At 38.5% G+C, this 18,447-nt stretch overlaps 1 protein-coding gene across 1 annotated transcript in view; it reads right to left on the bottom strand.

Moving 5' to 3' along the window:
- Positions 1-17,095, bottom strand: part of LOC124170666 (neutral ceramidase) — a 72,597-nt gene extending 55,502 nt beyond the window's left edge. Inside the window, exon 1 of the mRNA XM_046549545.1 lies at positions 16,645-17,095. The gene's annotated coding sequence lies outside the window, so the exon portion shown is untranslated. The remainder of the gene's footprint in view (positions 1-16,644) is intronic.
- Positions 17,096-18,447: the final 1,352 nt, after the last annotated feature.

The following is an 18,447-nucleotide window of genomic DNA, read 5'->3' as shown; positions in this document are numbered from 1 at the left end:
GAGTACATTTCATCACGTACATAAATGAAAGTTTTACGCAGGCAGTAAAACCTGCTCATATGCCTACCTAAGGTAGCGGGTTGATATTATTAAATAATAAAAATACAGCCAACATGAAATGTTAAATTCTTTGTCTCTCGTTTGGCTAGAAACTCAGTTTACGCTTGGGGCTCGAACCAGCCTTCTCAACCTTCTCCGTTGGAACTAGCAATATGAGCAGAGGGAATTATTTTCGAAATCGCAACAAAAGAACGCCTAGAAATATGGGGCTGATGAAATAACCACCAAAAAATGATGGGCATAGGCTCTATGATCGAGGGTCGATAAAAGTATAGGTTAACCAGATTAAAGGAAGATCAAGGATCTCGCCCATCAGACTTCAGTTGCTACATTTCCGAAATAATCCTGCAGAGACCAATTATTCCAATAATAATTAGCCGCTAAATATGTTAGTAAGTTATGCAGCATTTCCTACTGCGTGCTGCAACAAAATCTTTCAATTCATTCAGATCTTTAACTGGAGGGGTTCCAAAAAAATTTCTTTCGGAGATAATATTACGTTACATATTTATAGAATAATTATTAAGATTTTATTTAGTTGGAAAAACGTTTCGTAAGGAAAATGGATAAGTCTTGCCATGATAATAAAATCGACGATATCTTGATCTTATGCTTTCTTAAGTCTGAAACTTATATTGCTATTGAATTTTTATGGCGAATTGAATTAGTCGGAGGATTTCACATTGACTGGTACCAGACTGGCGAGTCAACATGCATGTCTGACCCACTTAACTATAATGACGATAAAATTTGCGTCGGGATTCAAAGTATACGCTAGATTTTTGCTATCGACATGCGACTTTTGCTATCACAAAAACTACGTTTCCTAAGATGGCACATTTTTATCGATCTAATTTTTTAATTTATAGAATTATATAAAAAAATTATACCATCAGAAAGAATTGCTGACGAGCAGGTTTTTGAAAGAGAAATCGCTAAATGGTTTATGGATGCGTTCAAGCCTGTTTCCGAAACTTTCAACGGATAATAACTCCATAAACGTGAGATAAAAATTTTTCGAGTTGAATGACGTCAAACAAGCGGAACTTATCTATAGAAGAATGATAAATCAGCATCGTAAACCACCCGAAGAAAGATAAGGGACAAGCCCCAAATAATGTTTTTGACCTGAGACACTAAAGAAGTATCTTCACTGAATTGGGTCAAAAAATGTTATGATCGATAATTTTACAGAAACGTTATCGCTTGCAAAAATTTGAATTCAGCCCCTGTCTCCAAAAGAAAAACATCCATCTCACTACACTTACCATAATAAAAGAAATATAATCACCACCCAAGTAAGTTATGGAAGCTATCCAAGTCATCAAAAATAAAGTTACAATAACCTCAAATTTAACGATCAGATAGCAACATTTTACGGAGATAAAAATCAAAGTTTAAGATGGGTCAGTAATTACACTATTTACTCACTACTACGTTCTCATTATGGAGTGATATCGCCGTTGTTGCCAATAAACTTAACAAATAGTGAACCATCTTAAAGTCCATTTTTATTTCCGTTGTGGAGAGGATCTGTTTGGGCCTGAAAATGGGTCCAAGCTATCACGAGGCAGTGCGGATAACAGAAAGCATCCTCTCCCAACCCGTCAACCCACAGACACTGCAAGGCGACACTTCCTCCATAATCCCGTCACTAATTCGCGTTGTAGTCGAAGGGCTACGAATCATGATTCACCTTGTGTGCTAAGCTTTACCAAACATCAACGTTTCGAAATTGGAATTATATCACAATGGAATCAAAAATTAATTATCCACGCTATCTAAAGGAGAACGAGTCAAAACAGCCTGTAATTCTGACATCAATTACGCTAGTCAATCGCTCATTAAGTATTTAAACCCGAAGGTTGATTTGGTGAGGTGAGAATGGAGCTCGCCCCAGAATAAGCTGCAGGCTGATGAAAATCCCTGGGGTAAATCCCAGTGGGAGGATTCCTTGTAGGGGGTGTCCCAAAGCTTCACTCCTGCCATGAAATCTGGATCTTTAACAGCTCAACGATCTAACAAATTGGCCATTCCGTTTCCGTGCCCAAGCATGTTATTACGCTTTTCTTAAATGCAACGAAAAAATATATGTGATGTAAGAAATACGTCGAGTGAAAAAAATCACTCTTAATTCTTTATTTAAATTCTCAATTCAAACTTTTAAATTTCGCGAAGATATTCAAAGACTCAATTTCGTTACTGATTGCGAAATTGAGTCTTGGTATTGGCCCAATAGGTCACTCAAGCGCCACAGCCAGGTGACAATAATCGGGATCGATTTGGCGATTAGCGAGGCAGCATGCGCGGCAGTGGTCGGCAAATGGGAAGGGACCACTGGGGCTGCGCTTGACACTGATCGGATTTACTCCGATCGTCTCTGAACGCGCAATTGGAGCAAGTAAATGGGAGGCGGGAACACCATCGGTTTTCCCACTGAATTCGCGGATAATTCCAAGAGAATTCAATAACAACCATTCACATTCCTACGATGAAATAAAAAAATGAACACGGAATAATGAAAGACTACGAGAGGGGTAGGCTGAGGTGAAGGATTTTATTTCACTCGAAAACTCCATCTGAAGAACCGTTTGGATAAGATAAGTTTACTTTTAAAGAGATGATGAAGGATACAGCTCCCGAATGCACCCTCAAGCGTAATTTTAAGGATAAAGGGGAATATTTCGTAATTTCAAAAATAATTTTAATAACTCGTAATTTTGAGCCATACGAGGAATGAGAGTAAAATTTCTCTCCAAAAAGCATGGCTAGATAAGTGAGATGTCCTCAGGTAGAACTAGAAGGTGAAAAGAAGTATATTTTCATTATTTTATTAGTTCACGTTTTGAGTAGAGCCCCAGTATTTAGGACCTGGCAAGTACAGATGAATAGGTGGTATCTTACATTAAACATCCACGCGTTTTGTGATAAATTGCAAATAACGCATCGATGACACAAACGGTGGATGCATTTCGAGAGCAAAATATTGGTTCCAACTTCAAAACATTTTCATGAGGAGTCGTGAGGAGCTTGCCCTGGAACGTCGCACGTCTAAGAAGTCTCGCTGCGCATTCGCAAACCGAATGAACTAGTTCAAAACCATGTCATGAATGGGCTCCTCTGATGACATTATTAAGTGTTACGTCAGCGGTCGAGATAAATTTTGGGACCAACTGTCTCACTGGTGAAGTGCATAAAAGGGCCTATCACTGAACGCATTATATTGGAGTAAAGAAGAGAGCGCAAACTCAGTTAAAAGGCAGGAGAACGACATACCCTAGGCTAGGGTCACAGAATGATTTCAAACCAGAGGAGGGATAGGCTGGGTTGAAGGGTGTTATTTCACTAGAAAAATGCATCTGAAGAACCGTAAGGATAAGATAACTTTACTTTTAAAGGGATGAAGAAGGGAATAAAGCTCCCGAATGCACACTTATGCGTAATCTTGAGAATAAGGGGAGATACTTCATAATTTAAAAAATAATTTTAGTTACCCATAATGTTAAGCGTGAGTTTTTGCTGCAATTCATTCCTTTCCAAGAACTTTCGAGGAGAGTATTTCATGCTCAAGAGTCACATTTATTCTTCTGTTTAGACAAATTTATAAATATTTATTCTAATTTGTATGAAATTTTAAATTTGAAACACAATACTCACGCATTTAAAATATTAAATTAAATTATATAGATACATACTATTATAGCATGAATAGGGTTCGAGAAGTAAGCTCGAAATGACTTCTGCATCTACTATTCGCAATCACAATCCTGTTCCTTGACCTCGAAATAGCCATCTACTACTCTTTACTAGTTTATTACTTGGCCTAGAAACAGAGACTTTTTAACCTTTTGTCCCAGTTGCAAGTACCACCAATGCTTGAAGAGCATCTGCGAAATCACAATTCTTCAATGTGAGCTAACTCAGCAATCCAGCTCAGGACCTAACAACTAGCTGAATAAAAAAAGCGGAATATTCGGTAATTATTTCCAGCATTTTACGTTTTTCTTAAATCTCTAAAAGCATTAATGACCACAAATACCTTTCAACTCCCTTCGTTAACGAAACTGTAACTAGGGGTGAATCTTTTCGTCCGATGGCAGCCACACTTATCGTAAATATCTGCTTCATTATGACGGTCATATAATAAATTCCCAGAACATGACGCACGAAATGATTCCGGCGCCTTAAATATTTTACCGTTAGCTACGTACCATTTATAACTCAGTAGCTCCTCAATCTACCGTTCCAGATCCAACCGGAGCTAGACGGTCATAAAATTATTTCGCTATTTGCGTGGAATCATTCGTCTGTTACTAGCTCAGATCAGTAAATTCGCGGGGATGAACTTGACCTAATCCAGAATAATGAAACCAGTTGCAAATAAAACTAAAAGTTAATGAAATTAAATATCTATTAATGCTATAAGAAATTAAATAGTTACAGAATTTCATGCCTTTTTGTCCGGAAATCCTGTTACTTTTTTATGGAGAGAAATAAGACGAAGCAATAGGAAATCAAGTAATTATTTCCCAATGACAGCTTTGGCTGACATATTGCATCAAAACTCGATGGCGAAATTCATGTGTTTTTAATCGTTTTAAATGAAGCACTGATATTAGGCCTTCAAACGAATTTAATTTCTCACTTTTATGTAATGCCAAGCACCATTTCAATGCCATTTTCCGCATGCATAAATCCAATTAATTGGTCATCAATTAAAAACGCTTGTGCTCTAATGAGAAAACATGAGAAATATTTCCGTGAAAAACGAAATACTGAACATGAAAGTAATTGCATGCAAAATTCTTATGCGAAAATAAGAAACCATTTTCTCCTTTCATTTGCCCACGAAAAATATGGCTATCATACTGCCCATAGCTTACAACAGAAATTATATCATCAGCGTTTTTTCCACAGAGTGAAATGTAAATATAAATTTTAAATTAGACTTGAAATGAATGCATACACTATGGGATCACAATTGTAAGTTATTTATCGAACACAGATGAAAAAGAGACCAAGACGAAAAGTGAAGGAAGTTTGTCAGGGAAGCATTCTATATTATTTATAGGGCTTATTCACAATTTAAACCTGAATCACAAGATCATTTTTCCTATCCCTTGAGAGATAGATCCAGCGATAGCTTTTCAGGGACCAAAGAAATGTTCGGTCGGCCAATCATTTTCTGAATCAGACGTTCATTCCCACCGTCCCCTTTTCCATCGCCTATTCCGTTACTTTCCGTATTTACAACCGCCATTCAATTAAAAGCTTAGGGTGGCGTTACTAGCGCTGTTAGCGGCCATGCGTTTTAATCTCCTGAAGGATGGTGCAAGCTATGGCTTCAGGGACGGAAAAAGGAACCTGTCGAGTTGTGAAAAAAGGGATAGAAATCCCATCCCTCGAGCCATCGCGGAAAATGATCGCAAGAAACTCATTTTTTCCGCCATCTCTGGAGTTGTCTCTCCAAAGGGATAGAAACAATATTCGTATGATTCAGCCTTATTATAAATAGTCAATTGTGATATAACTTGACAAATACGGAGACCCGCTATTTTCCGTTTTTCGATCCGCCGCCCATGTTTCTAGGCAAAAACTCGACGGCCTTCACCCTATCAAAGATATTTTGATGATGTCAGGAACAAATGCCTAGCACTTCACCGCTTCTTATCAATTCCTCGGCCATGTGAATGAGCCTTGCGTGGCTCGTTTTTGTTTACGCTCTGGAGAGGGATTCTTTCACTAATCGTGAGGGAAAGACCTCGATGAATAAATAACCATCATTAGGAAATGAGAAATTAAAAATTATGCATGAGAATAATTTCATTAAGCATGATTGGTGATTGAAACTGATATTTGACACATTTTATTTGAATGCAATGTGGTACTGGTGAGAACAAAGATTTTTTTTAAGAAGACTTTTATGATGTGACGGTAAATGATACAGCTGCTTCATGGTGATTAAATATCAGGGCATTGTTAGATGGTTTTTTCATTTTTTTTACACGCACGATTTATATTTTTCCCTTTTTATTTTTACCATCCAGAAAAATACGGAAAGCCTTCCATGGCAACAATATTCCTCCGTCACACTTCTAGATACACACTAATCATCTCCGATGCAGCGCTCAATGTGAAATTGCGAAAAGAGCATTTCGATCACTGAGGCACTTATTTGAGAAGGCCTGAATGAAGAGCTCCAAGAATTGAGTTATTTGGCTTCAAATGGTAATGAACGCGATACTCATAAACCAAAATACATGTAACATTACTGGCAACAAACGGCCAAAAATTAATTGAACTACTCACTCACAAGAGTCCATAATAGTCATGTATTTTAATGGTGTCCAATCGGTGAAAATGAAATAGGTAATTGAGGAATATGATAATAACATCACGATTAAGGTAAATAATCCCTCCTAATAAAATGCTAATCCCTCAGCGAGCAAATTAAACCGAATTACTACGAATGAATGTGTGAATCCTTAAAGCAATCCTTTGGTCAAACAATTTGACCAAATTATTTTACATTAATAAACATTAATATTAATCCGATTCTATCCATGTCCTTCAAAAAACAATTGCAACATTTCCGTAAAAAGGGAATGACTGAGTTCGTAATGTATGAAATCGAAAAGTCTTGTTTACAGCAATTGCTACGTGCGTTTTTGTACGTTTATTTGACCTTAAAAGTGTGTATTTTTATTCAGGATAACGGCTCGATGCGCAGAAATCGTGACTGCCATCATCGTGGTCACCATATATTGGGTTTGCCATCGAATTATTTTATCTCATTATCTCTTTTCTCTCATCAAATCCCATTATCTATTTGAGGTGATGACTCCAGTTATGAAGGTGGATCGCGCGGAACCTTTTACCCGTGTAATCGCTTTCAATACTTTCCCGTCGCGTGCACGGGATTAGGGATTACGTAAGTTCTGAAAATGAAACGCTTAGCTATCACACAATTGCGTGATGCGTAACATAAGCACCACTGGTGGTCACAAAGACATTATATCACTAGGCGCCACGAGGGTGACGTATCGGCCTGGTTGTCCGAAGTCCAGAGGTTCGCTCCCGCACAGACAATTCATTCGAATCTCTCTTAGATTAGAAAGGAGAATAAAGCCTAGGATTGCAACACCAAATGAGTCAAATTCTCGGAAAATAGTGCATAACTATATATAATGACGTATTATCAGAAAGCGTCGTAATGCGGCACGACACTCAAAAGTTTATATTTTCATTCAACTTAGGCATCCCGCACAAGGGACAAAGGCTAAGTTTATGGCATGTTTCATTCTAAATTATGCGTTCATAAAGGTATGAATTAGATTTCTGACAATGAGATAAAGGCACGTTCGGCATTGTTTAGGGCACGATATGGTGTAAAAGGCCACTGAAACACCATGCAATAACAAAACAAAAACGTTTGAATTTCCTGGAGAGGTTTCATTTTTCACCAAATGTTTAATTAACTTATTTATACCAAAAATTTAGAAACTGAAAGCTTCAATGCGACAGTTAAGCTACTTTAATTGACAAAATTGTGGTTGAGATCTGTTGGTTAGTAGAAAAAACAACAAAGGCTCCCTTGAAGAGCATTTCTTTTGAGTGAGTGGTGGACATCACAAAATCAAACTTACATGTAACAACAATAGATGACCAAGCCATATTACGATATTGCAACGGATAAACGTATCAATTAGAAAAATGTTATCATTTTAAATAACGGAAATGAGTTGGAGATATGATGTGTATCATACTATCGACAATAACCTGAAAGGCCTCAACAGTTACTATAAACAAAAGAATAGCGAGGTTCTATTCCGTTGAGCGGTAGATTGCCGAAGAGTTAAACCGTGGATATAATTTACAGAGAACATTTATTCTATCCTTAAGCTATGGCACCATTCTTTGCCTTTTCCGTTCATGTTAATATAAATTTTCATAAAAGTTGAGACGAACTCCAGTTCGTAAATTTGTTTCCAGTGAGTTTTTATCCTTTTATTATGATGGACAAAATATTTCATTTAACCTAAATATGGAGCAGATTTGTTCGACAGCTAAAATTTAACTATATTCTAAACTGTATCGAAATGCCTCGGTTCACAATTTGTGGTAAATGATCTATTTTGATGCAGCGCCCGGTGGTGGGCTTTATGCTTCGTGAAGTGTTCGTCGTTGACCTGAGAGCGAGTTCTATAGAGAGGATTAACTATGCGTAGCGGAAAAGAATAACAATGGAGATTTTTCTACGAAAAACCAGCCATGCGAAGTTAGCATTGTGTACCATGAGGCTTGCATTTTCAAAGACGAGCTTAAATGGCCAGCGATGCGCCGCACTTCCGCAGGGAATATTTTTCCACATCCGCAGGGGCACTTGATGTTTTGGACTGGGCTAATCCCATTGAAAGTCAAATATTGATGAGAACCATCGAGTAGAATTTCCTAAAGGCTTGAGAAATATGTAAAATCGTGCTAGCCTGCGCAACTGACCGAAAACAAAGGTCGTTGTTTTGACTACCAGTCCTGGTAAAGTTCTCTCGTGATTATTCGTTTTTAACCCGTAAACTGACGAGACTCCGATATTAGCGTGATTAAGTTAGACACAATTGATGAAAAAGGATCTAAAAAAAGAATTTTTTCCTAAGGGCGTGCCTTTAAAGCCAATCTAATAGATGATTTAAAATGAGAATTAATACTGCCTTATTTTGCTCAATTACCGGTAATGGTTATTTTACACGATTTTTGTAATCTATGATTATCCCATAGAAAATATTTTCAGCCATTAATTGCGAATCTGAATAAACAGCTGAAAGACACGCAGTTTCAAAATGATATGGCGAAACTATGCGGTTTAGGTTTATGCTGGTGACATTTAACGAACGAATGATTTACAGTTTGATTGCTTAATTTTCTTGTCCTTGAAAATCTGTAGAGATATTTCAAAATACAATGATTCGTTCCTCTCCTAAACGCTCCCCTGCTCAAATAGCTTGCTGAAAAATTATCATGGCTTCCTAACGCAAACAATTAAAGATTTACTTTTTTTTACACAACTACCATTGTCTTTTATTCTTGTTGAGCCAAGAAGTAACTTGTTCAAAAATAAATCAGCCATAATACACAGGAGCTATCCAAAAATTATCGACTTTATTTCAAACCGAAGTTTAAAATTCGTTTTATTTCCATGTTGCCATCTCATTGATGTCATGTTTTGCTTTCATGTGTTATACCGAATTTCACGGTTAAAGACCCACTTTACTGACCTGATTCCACTTTACCGACCTTTTAGGATTTGCAAAACCTTTTTTCCCTGGAAAAATTCACTCTCTCACTGTTTTCTTTACTATCTCAAAGGTTGATTAATTTATATGATTTTGACCAATCTATTTTCTCGAGGATAGTATTCTTAGATATCAGAGATAGATCGGAGAGGAAATCACCTATGAAATAAAAAAAAATTCACGTCAGCAGCTGAAAAAACTTCTCCCTGTTGACAGGTTTTCCTCTTGACATAATGCTCGTAAATAAATTTAAGCTACCACCTTGAAATTTTCAGGGGATATAGAATAATTCCTAGCCAATATTTGCACGAATCTCACATTGGAGCATTTTGCTTAAATATTTTCTTGGATATAATTTTTATATTTGAGTTGTTGGAGAATATTGATAAAGAGAAACTCTGCAGTCTGCTCTGAAAATTTTTGACGATGACTCAATTTTTAAATAAGCAAGGTGTCATGGAGAAAGACAAAATATGACCGATTGAGCGGGAGTACTACGTCTGTGGAGCTGATAGAAATTAAAGTAAATTAGGGATCGACATCAAAACATTTCATCGGAGACGCACCTGAAAACATTAATGAAACGCAATATTAAGCTATGATATTGGTATTTGGAGGAGGCGACAGACGGCTCACGTCATTTGCTCCATGATGGCGGAGAGAAACCCAGCATCGGTAATATCCTGCTCATAATGAAAGTCGCTCATAACAAAACGGCATAACGTCCCATCCGAAGGAAGGAGTGCTTTGTCTTGAAGCGTCCTCCACACAGAACTCAAACAGGGATTAGGCTACCTCTGAAATATCTCCATCAGCTCCAGGATTTGAATCCGGGCCTAAAGAGGGAAAGCCACAACTTAAGCCATCGGAATGACCCGTCCCCCGCAATATCAAAATTTGCCGATTAAATACCAGACATCACATTAAAACCACCGGAGGAATATGGTGAGAACCGGGGCTTTAGATTCTATAATACCTGTACGACACAGGGCGACAACTCGGTGATCTTTTTCCGCAAGTAGACCTTCGAGCTGTAATGCTATTTAAAGAATTAATAAATCGACAATTGATAGTGTTTTGAGGAAATTTTACTAAATGCTTTCTCCTTCAAGAAACATTCCACCTTATTTTTTTGACATCCATGCATGCTTGTTAAAGGTGTTTCTGCTAAAAATGTGTAACAAAAGGAGATATTTAATAGGAACGACAATTTTGAAAGCCAGAAATACAGGAAAATAGAGATAACCAATGATATTCACTCCTGGAATGCTAAAAAGTGAATGTCGTCGAAGAAAATTAAATGAATAAGACTTTTATCTATAATATTTTTTATCTTTATTTATAAGACTAAATGAAATATGTTTCTCCAATGGCGACAAAATACGTGAAATCAACCAAGTGAGTGCATTGGAACTACTGAAAAAAGGCTAAAGGATTGAGAAAATCTCATGGATTTTAAGAGCAAACAGCGTAATACTGCCTCAGAAGGTTCTGAATAAGCGGGGGGATTACGAAAATGAAAATGTTTATATTCATAGAAAATGTGTCACTATTCCTTCCCACGCACCTAGAATATTATTGCACGAATCTTACGGTCATTTAAGATCTATTATGCCACGTCATCTGTTGCCTTAATAATACTCCTCGGTGATACATGAAATATATTTTGCACGAATCACAACTTATTTCCATGTGTCTTAAATGTTATGACACCAGTCTTCCGGCCAAGGTTCAATCATGGCGCGTCATCTTAAAAATAAGCAATACATAATATACATCATGCTAGATAAATACATTATAAATTTACTCTAGCTTCTATTATAGGAATTTAGATTCCGTGAAAGCTTAATTAAAGCAAACGTTTTGATCATTCCATATTTTTTATTCATATCTCTTACTATGTAAGTCAATTCTATCTCCATTGAAACCCGCAACTTGATATTGTTCTACGCCATGAAATCGTTTAAGGGGTTACCGCGGTTTTACTCGCGCTTTCAATGAAAAAATCTTATGCACATCGGGAGCAGTGATGCAATTTCCACTTGCAAAGCGTCATTTGTGCAAGAACACGCGATGTTCTGAACAACATTACGGCCGCGCTAACGGAAAACACTCGCGTCAGCAAATTGCTGATGCTTGAGTAAAAGCAAGGACATATCTGCTCTTCTAAGCACTTCAAGTGTAGAAATAGTGGCCCGTTTGCTTATTGCAGTAAATATTTACCGTTGAAATGGATTAATTGTGAAAATGGAGAATAGTTTTTGGGAATGAAAAGGAATCTTACCTATTATATTTGAAAATAGGAACAGTTTGTACTAAATAATTTAGAGTTATATTAGCTGAGCGGAAAAAATATATAATAATCCGAGAGACATGCTGTATAAACCTATAAAAACGAACTGATAATGCCATCTGTAAGTAGCAAAATGCAACCTTCTTCGTTGTGCATGATGTTATTCGACACCGAGGTCACTGAAAGTAAAAATATTATCGCCCATATTTTGTTCCCATTTGCGCGTTGCCCCTGGTGATTTCCCATCAATTATGAAAGTCATACATACATTATGAGTTGGTGCTTGGCGGTGGCGCTTTGTATTTATACGAACTAACTGGAAGTGAATGCGGTTAAATCAATAGCAGTGGTTAAAGGTCATTCATATGGCAGACATATCTAATGAATGAAGGCAAAGTATTAACCACAGCTACACTTTAAATAGACATTTGAACAGAAGACAATATTTCATACAAATTTTCTGAATTGCAATTAAGGCCACGTACTTAATATTATTTACAACGAGCAACAAGGTTATTTATATGTTAGATAATTCATGCATAAAAATATAGATAATTGCATTCATATTGGGCTTCAATCGGAGAAAATAAGAGTCTTAACAGCAAACTGGAAGATCTTTGAACAATGCGTAATTTTTGCAAAGAATGTAACGAAAATTTTGCGTAGCCATATCAGGTATAAAATTTGATGTCACAGGTTTCATTGATGTAAAGAGAATGGTTCTAAATTTTATTGGATGACGTCGCAATCTTTCAAAGCTTTCAATCTTGTGGCTATATTATGATTTTAATTATTGTGAAATGCTCTTGCTGCTGAGTTCATTCTGCCTAAGGTACGACGGAAGTGTTTACAGTATGAGGCACAGTTATCTTTCAGCCTATACTCCTCTCCTTTAAGGCCATGGGGTTTAAGTAAATGAACTCTCGTTGAGGACAACGGACGGTCGCTTTGGGGGTACTTCAAGTTAACACTCCGCCAATCGGATGGGTCGTGATCTCTCATAAATATGTAGTCACTTATACCGAGTTTCCTTCTACTCTCCATAGCAAAATTTTCTGTGAAATATCGAACTTCAGCTGTCGCTAGCCTCTCATAAATATAAGTTGTATTTAAAGATTCTCGTAAAACCCTGGAAATAACTATGTAGCATGTAATATTCAGCGACTGCTGCGTAATACTAACCAGAAATGTGAACGCAGTACCTACGTAGGGATAATCATTTAGACACTAATAACAAAATTGCGAATAAAATCATCAACACCGGAAATCGAGCAACAAAACTTAGTACCTATCTCCGAGTCAATGCGCAAAATATACCTACCCACGCTATTCACGTTTTTTAATTTTCATATTTTGAGGAGATTCATGGTGTTAGGTGTCGCTTCCTACCGGTCCACTAGGGGTACTGTTATTAAGAACCCACAGTCATGCAATCTTTTCAGCGCCTAAGATGCAATTGGCTTTAAGTGTGCTGGCATGATAAACCATAGTTCCACGTTTCAATACCGGTTCAGGTGAATATTCTCGAGGCGAAGGGAGTTAAACCGACTAGGTTTGAAATAGACCATACATCATCACTTTAGCACAAGCTCTGAATGAAGCTAGAAAATACATTGCCAAGGAGATTGGTAAAATAATAATTTCTGCCACGAGTAAAAATTACCACAGTATAAATCGCGTTCCGATCACGTTTTCGTCCATCATTTTCATTTGGGTAGCTATGACAGTATTTTCAACTTGTTCTGAGAAATTTGTTTGCGATTTCATGAGCTTAAGTAGTCGACAGTATTTTTCACAGCAGGAAAAATGATAGTCATAAAATGACTATAATTATACCGCATATTGCCTTGACAAAAACACTTTTGCACACTTTTTGAAATAAAAAGGCTATCATTTATTAATGAAATCTGTCCCTCTGAAAATCCTTACGCATGCATTTGAGATAGCTTCACCTATCGTCGTTGCATTGATTGCGGATTCAGAATAACTTGAAAGCCGGAAGTACCTACTCAGATATTTACGATTTTCCTTATATTTAGAGGGGTACATACACAGGTTAATTGGTATAATTATGGGTATTTTACACCGCTACCCCTGCCGCATGCCTATTTGCTAGAATTTGCTAGGAATCCGCACCATTGGTTACTATAGAAATCCGGTCCCACGAGAACATCACGAAGCAAGTGCCGCTTAATCAAGAGTGTGAAGAGCGGGAGTGATAGAGGGCGTTGAAGAGAAGTAATCATTCGGGAAGTGAAACATTCCAGTGAATTAGTTAATGATAGGGCGATATCGCGGTCAAGTTCTAGGATAGAGGAGCCCGGAATGGGGAGGGGAATTGGCGGGTAGTGGGGACGACTAGGTTGCCTCTGATTAGGTAGTTCATGTGACATTTTATTTTTCCACCGCTCGGCCTTGGGAACGGAACGTTTCACTGATTCAACGCTAACACCGTCAAGCTGGAAAATCACTGAGAATTGCCGCCACTTCTACGCATCCTGTTTCTCGGATTAAAAACAAACTATGATGTGAAGTCAATGCTGAGAATTGATAGGAAGGGTGGAGCTGTAATTCCTTCCATTCAGAGGAATCAAATCATGGCGAAGGAATTAACTCCCTGCCATGGAAATCACCGTCGTAGCAGCCAATTAACTCCCAATATCCTATCATCAATCGATGGTTTATTGGTCGAGCGTGAGTAGTCCGTGAATATATTCACATAGTTCCTTCATTTGCGTCATAACATGATAGCTACAGCAGAAGGAATGCGGAGAATGTTTGAGCTTTGCTACTTAGTGAGGAATTTATAAGGAAATGCTAGTCATAGAATCCCGCTGTACCACCTAGATGTGGATTTAAAAAATAATATATAATAAATATTTGCTGGGTTTTCAGGTGAACAATTATCATATCATGTCGGAAATAATTATCATGTCATGTCATGAAAGAAAATGAAATCACCTGGTGACCTAGGAACATGGTAAAATAAGACGACTGGTTTTCCTATACGATGAGCCATATTTAAGCGCCTACTTGAAGATGACCGAGCAAGTCAAAACTTAAGATATCTTAAATAATTTCACAGTAGTTTCATCCAAGTTGTTTAATTTTTTTACGGATAACTTTCTGCATATTTTCTCTGTAATAATATCAACGTAAAAAACATATGTCATTAATATTAGCCCCCAAGTTTAAGATTAAGTAACGGTTAAAAAAAAGCAGAATATCGAGGAAGAAGCCTATATTTAAAAAATTAGATTTGAGAGAATCGTTCTCAGAAAAATAATATATTGATTGCCACTATTGCCACTCACGAAAGGGTTTTCAATCACGATTTGTGAGTTAAAGCTGAAATTTGGGGAAAAATAGCAGACATATTAGAGATGTGGGCAATAGTTAATAGCAATAAAAATTTTAAAAATAGAGTTAAAATTAAAATATCTGATACCTAGGCGTAAATAAAACCGTGGTCAGAGAGTTGTTCAAGACGCATACAAACGGCAGCCGTAATTGAAAGTGCTCCCAGAGTTCAGCCTTGGCCTTGTTATTGCCTCGAAGTGGTCAAGAGGAAAATGAGAGCTCCCTATATCTAACCGATGGGAGTTGTTTTCTTCTTAGTCCTGTTTGGGGTCACATTTTCAAAGCAATAAGTACCTTTTTTCTCTGGAACTTCGATCATAGCAGAAATCCCAACACTTTCCTCATTGTTCCGGTCTATCCGTCCTTATTCTTTACAAAACTGCCGAAACAATTCGTTTCGCAACCAATAACTAAGCCCAGAAGTTTTCCACTGGACAATTTTCCATCCTATTCTTTCACAAACCTCTTTATTCAGCAAAGAGTGAAACTGTTTCAGAAAAAAATCAATGCCGCCCACCTAAATGTGCCCTTCAAAATTGGCCAAGAGTCATATCATCTCTTTTATTGCCATAGTTTATTTATCAAATTGCTATTGAAAAGCGCAGTAGGTAAATACAAAACATTTCACACTTTCTTTTTAATTGATTCAAGTCTTAAACCAGGGTTTTTTATTTTTGGTATTTATAATTTCAAGAGGAAATCCAGCGATTCCAAATTATAATTTTTGCATAACGTCCAATTTTCAGGGGGCATTGGGGCTCGCGTTCTCAGAAAACCGCTATTTAATCTTTTTATCAATTTTACTGCGAAATTATTTGGATATACAAATTGTAACAAATCTATGACAATGCTATCAAAGTAGTTTGAATTACTTCTTTAAGGATTTTCCATTGAAGATAACTGGGTATGAGCCATCATAGTAGAGTACCACAGCAGATACAGCACTAAGAAAAGGTTGGATCACGTGTATACAACGCGATAAATCCGGGGTCGTGGTATGAAAGAGAACCAGAAAGTGGCGTAATTGATTAATAAAAACCAAACTAAACTGTTCAACTGGAAGAATCTTTGATAGAATTGTATTAAAAAAGGAAATCACCCATTGTTTTATTTTTACCCATTCATCGGGGAGGACAAAGCATAAATGGACAGCTTACTCCTCAAATTAACTAGTAACTTCAATAGCCGTGGAAGACTTCGGTATGAAAGTAGTACGAGTAGTGATAACTGCTTGGCACTAGCTGCTCGAATCCGATTTCTACTGAAAAATATATCATAATCGGGCCTTACGGTTTCAAAATCAGAGCATCAAACAGCACATAAATTGGATTAACGAAAGCTAGGGACTAAAGCTAGGGATCACGGTCATCTAAGTTTTACGATGAAATGCACCGCAAGAAAATCAGGGTAACGGCAAGCACCCTGATCCACTTATTATCAAAACCAGCGAAGCACTACACGAACACACGAAAATTCCAAACACTAATCCAGAGAGAAAGGGACCATCCTCAGCAATAACGTCACTCACTTGGGAAGGAAACACATGGGCGCCTTCCGTTATGCATTCCAAATGCCGCACGAGCCCCACTGACACTGATTCCCCGGGACACTTTGACGTCTGGATAGAGAAACAACACAAACCTTGCGCGAAGCCGAAGACACCGTCCGGGCCAAGTGGAAGAGCAGCCCGCCCGACGCGGCCCACAGCAGCCCCTCACTTGTTCGTCGTCCGCGGCTAACGGAGCCCTCGCCGCCGCTACCCAGTATATGGAGCGACACTTACACGGCCACCGCACTCTCTGTCTTTATCGCCCCGGAGACCGAGCAGCGTCTTCTTCGCGCCGTCAGGTGACCGAGAGCCTTCTGCCGCAGAGCCGCCAATGAGCGAAGTGACGCCACCGGCACACACGACAAAAGGATGACTAGTTGCCGCGGAAGCGATCGCGATATTGAAGGGGGTTCGTCAGCTGTGCACAAGTGGGACGGGCGTACGAGATAAACCACTCAGTCGAGAGCCACACTTCCTGTTTGGGATTGTCCGCGAGAGCCTATTGCTTGAAGAGCTGAAGGAACATCTCTTCGTTCTCCTCTTTCCCCGGGCGTCCTTGGACCTCCGATTCCCCCCTCTTGCGCCTCCCCTACGACCCCCCGCGCCGCTTTTCCAACTGGCCGTCTCGGATCATTCGGTGAGAATGGGTGGCGGTGCGCTGGCTCTATCACCACGGCGGCCTTGGGCGTGACGTAACGGGTGTCACCGATACGCGCCTACGAGCAGCTGAGGTGAAGTCGCCCAGCCCCTGATTTGCCCCCGGTTCAAATCTGTTTGGTGACTTTGGACAGGCTCCCACACTGAAATCCTCGAGGTGCGAATTCATCCATTTCGCTATATAACATCAGAACTCCATGGTAGAAAGAGGAGGGTTAAGACAATCTGTGATCTACTCTGTTCAGTAGACTGGGAAAGTTGTGTCAACATCCGTCCATCCGTTAGTGCCCGAAGAGTAACTGGATTCAGTTACATTTCTAAGATTCACTGAATTAAATATCAGTAAACAAATACCCATTAAACTTATTAAAAAGGAACTGGATTTAATTTCAAGGACATATATTATAGTACACTTTTCAGAAAGGTTTTATAAAATGCTTCAAGAAATGAATGTGCGTGAAAGGAATGAATTTATGGAACTTGTTCTTTTATATAACATCAGTAAAAATTTCATCAATAAAAAAACATTTTTACGTTTTTTCATCAATAAATCTCGGCTCAAGAAAAACTTATCACTTGATATTTGATTGCGAATGAACCATGGACTTCGTAAAAAGGAAGAGTATTTATCATGCGCGATCGAAAATGCAAAGATTCGGATAAACACGACAAACAGTTGGAGATGGTTAGATTTTTCCACCCATGAATAGGTAGTGAAAACATCGTATTCGGTGGTAACGTAAGCGGGTAACTCGGCTATCTTCTCAGCTGCTACCTCCCGCTCACTTTTATGAGAGCCAAAGGATGCTATACTCCGATTGCCAGAGTTCGCAGCTTATGGAATGACCTTTGAAGGAGATGACCAACAACTATGATCATTTGTGCCGAGAGTGAAGAAGAAAAAGATGAGTAGAGGGAAACCTAGTGTCGGCGTAAGCCTCCCCTTGATATGAGGTGCCATGGGGAGCCATCCGCCAGAGGAAATGCTAAGAATTGACGTGCCTTCCTCTAACATAAGTATCCGAATAAGGAATGGTGTTCCTCTGTGAAAAACCTCCGACACGACCGGGATTACAATATGAGCAGACTGGTCGTGGAGGCAATACCGCAACCCCACACCAACCCGTAATCTTCTCCTTCATCTTCCCCAAAGGCCGTTTTACACGGGACTCGTTATTGCGCAGGTTAGAGCAGCATTAATTTCTCATTATGGCGTGCAATGGCGCGAATTGCACGAA

Source organism: Ischnura elegans, chromosome X, assembly GCF_921293095.1.
Source record: "Ischnura elegans chromosome X, ioIscEleg1.1, whole genome shotgun sequence".
NCBI lineage: Eukaryota > Metazoa > Arthropoda > Insecta > Odonata > Coenagrionidae > Ischnura > Ischnura elegans.
The sequence above is the reverse complement of the archived record's forward strand: the minus strand, read 5'-3'. Positions and strand labels throughout refer to the sequence as shown.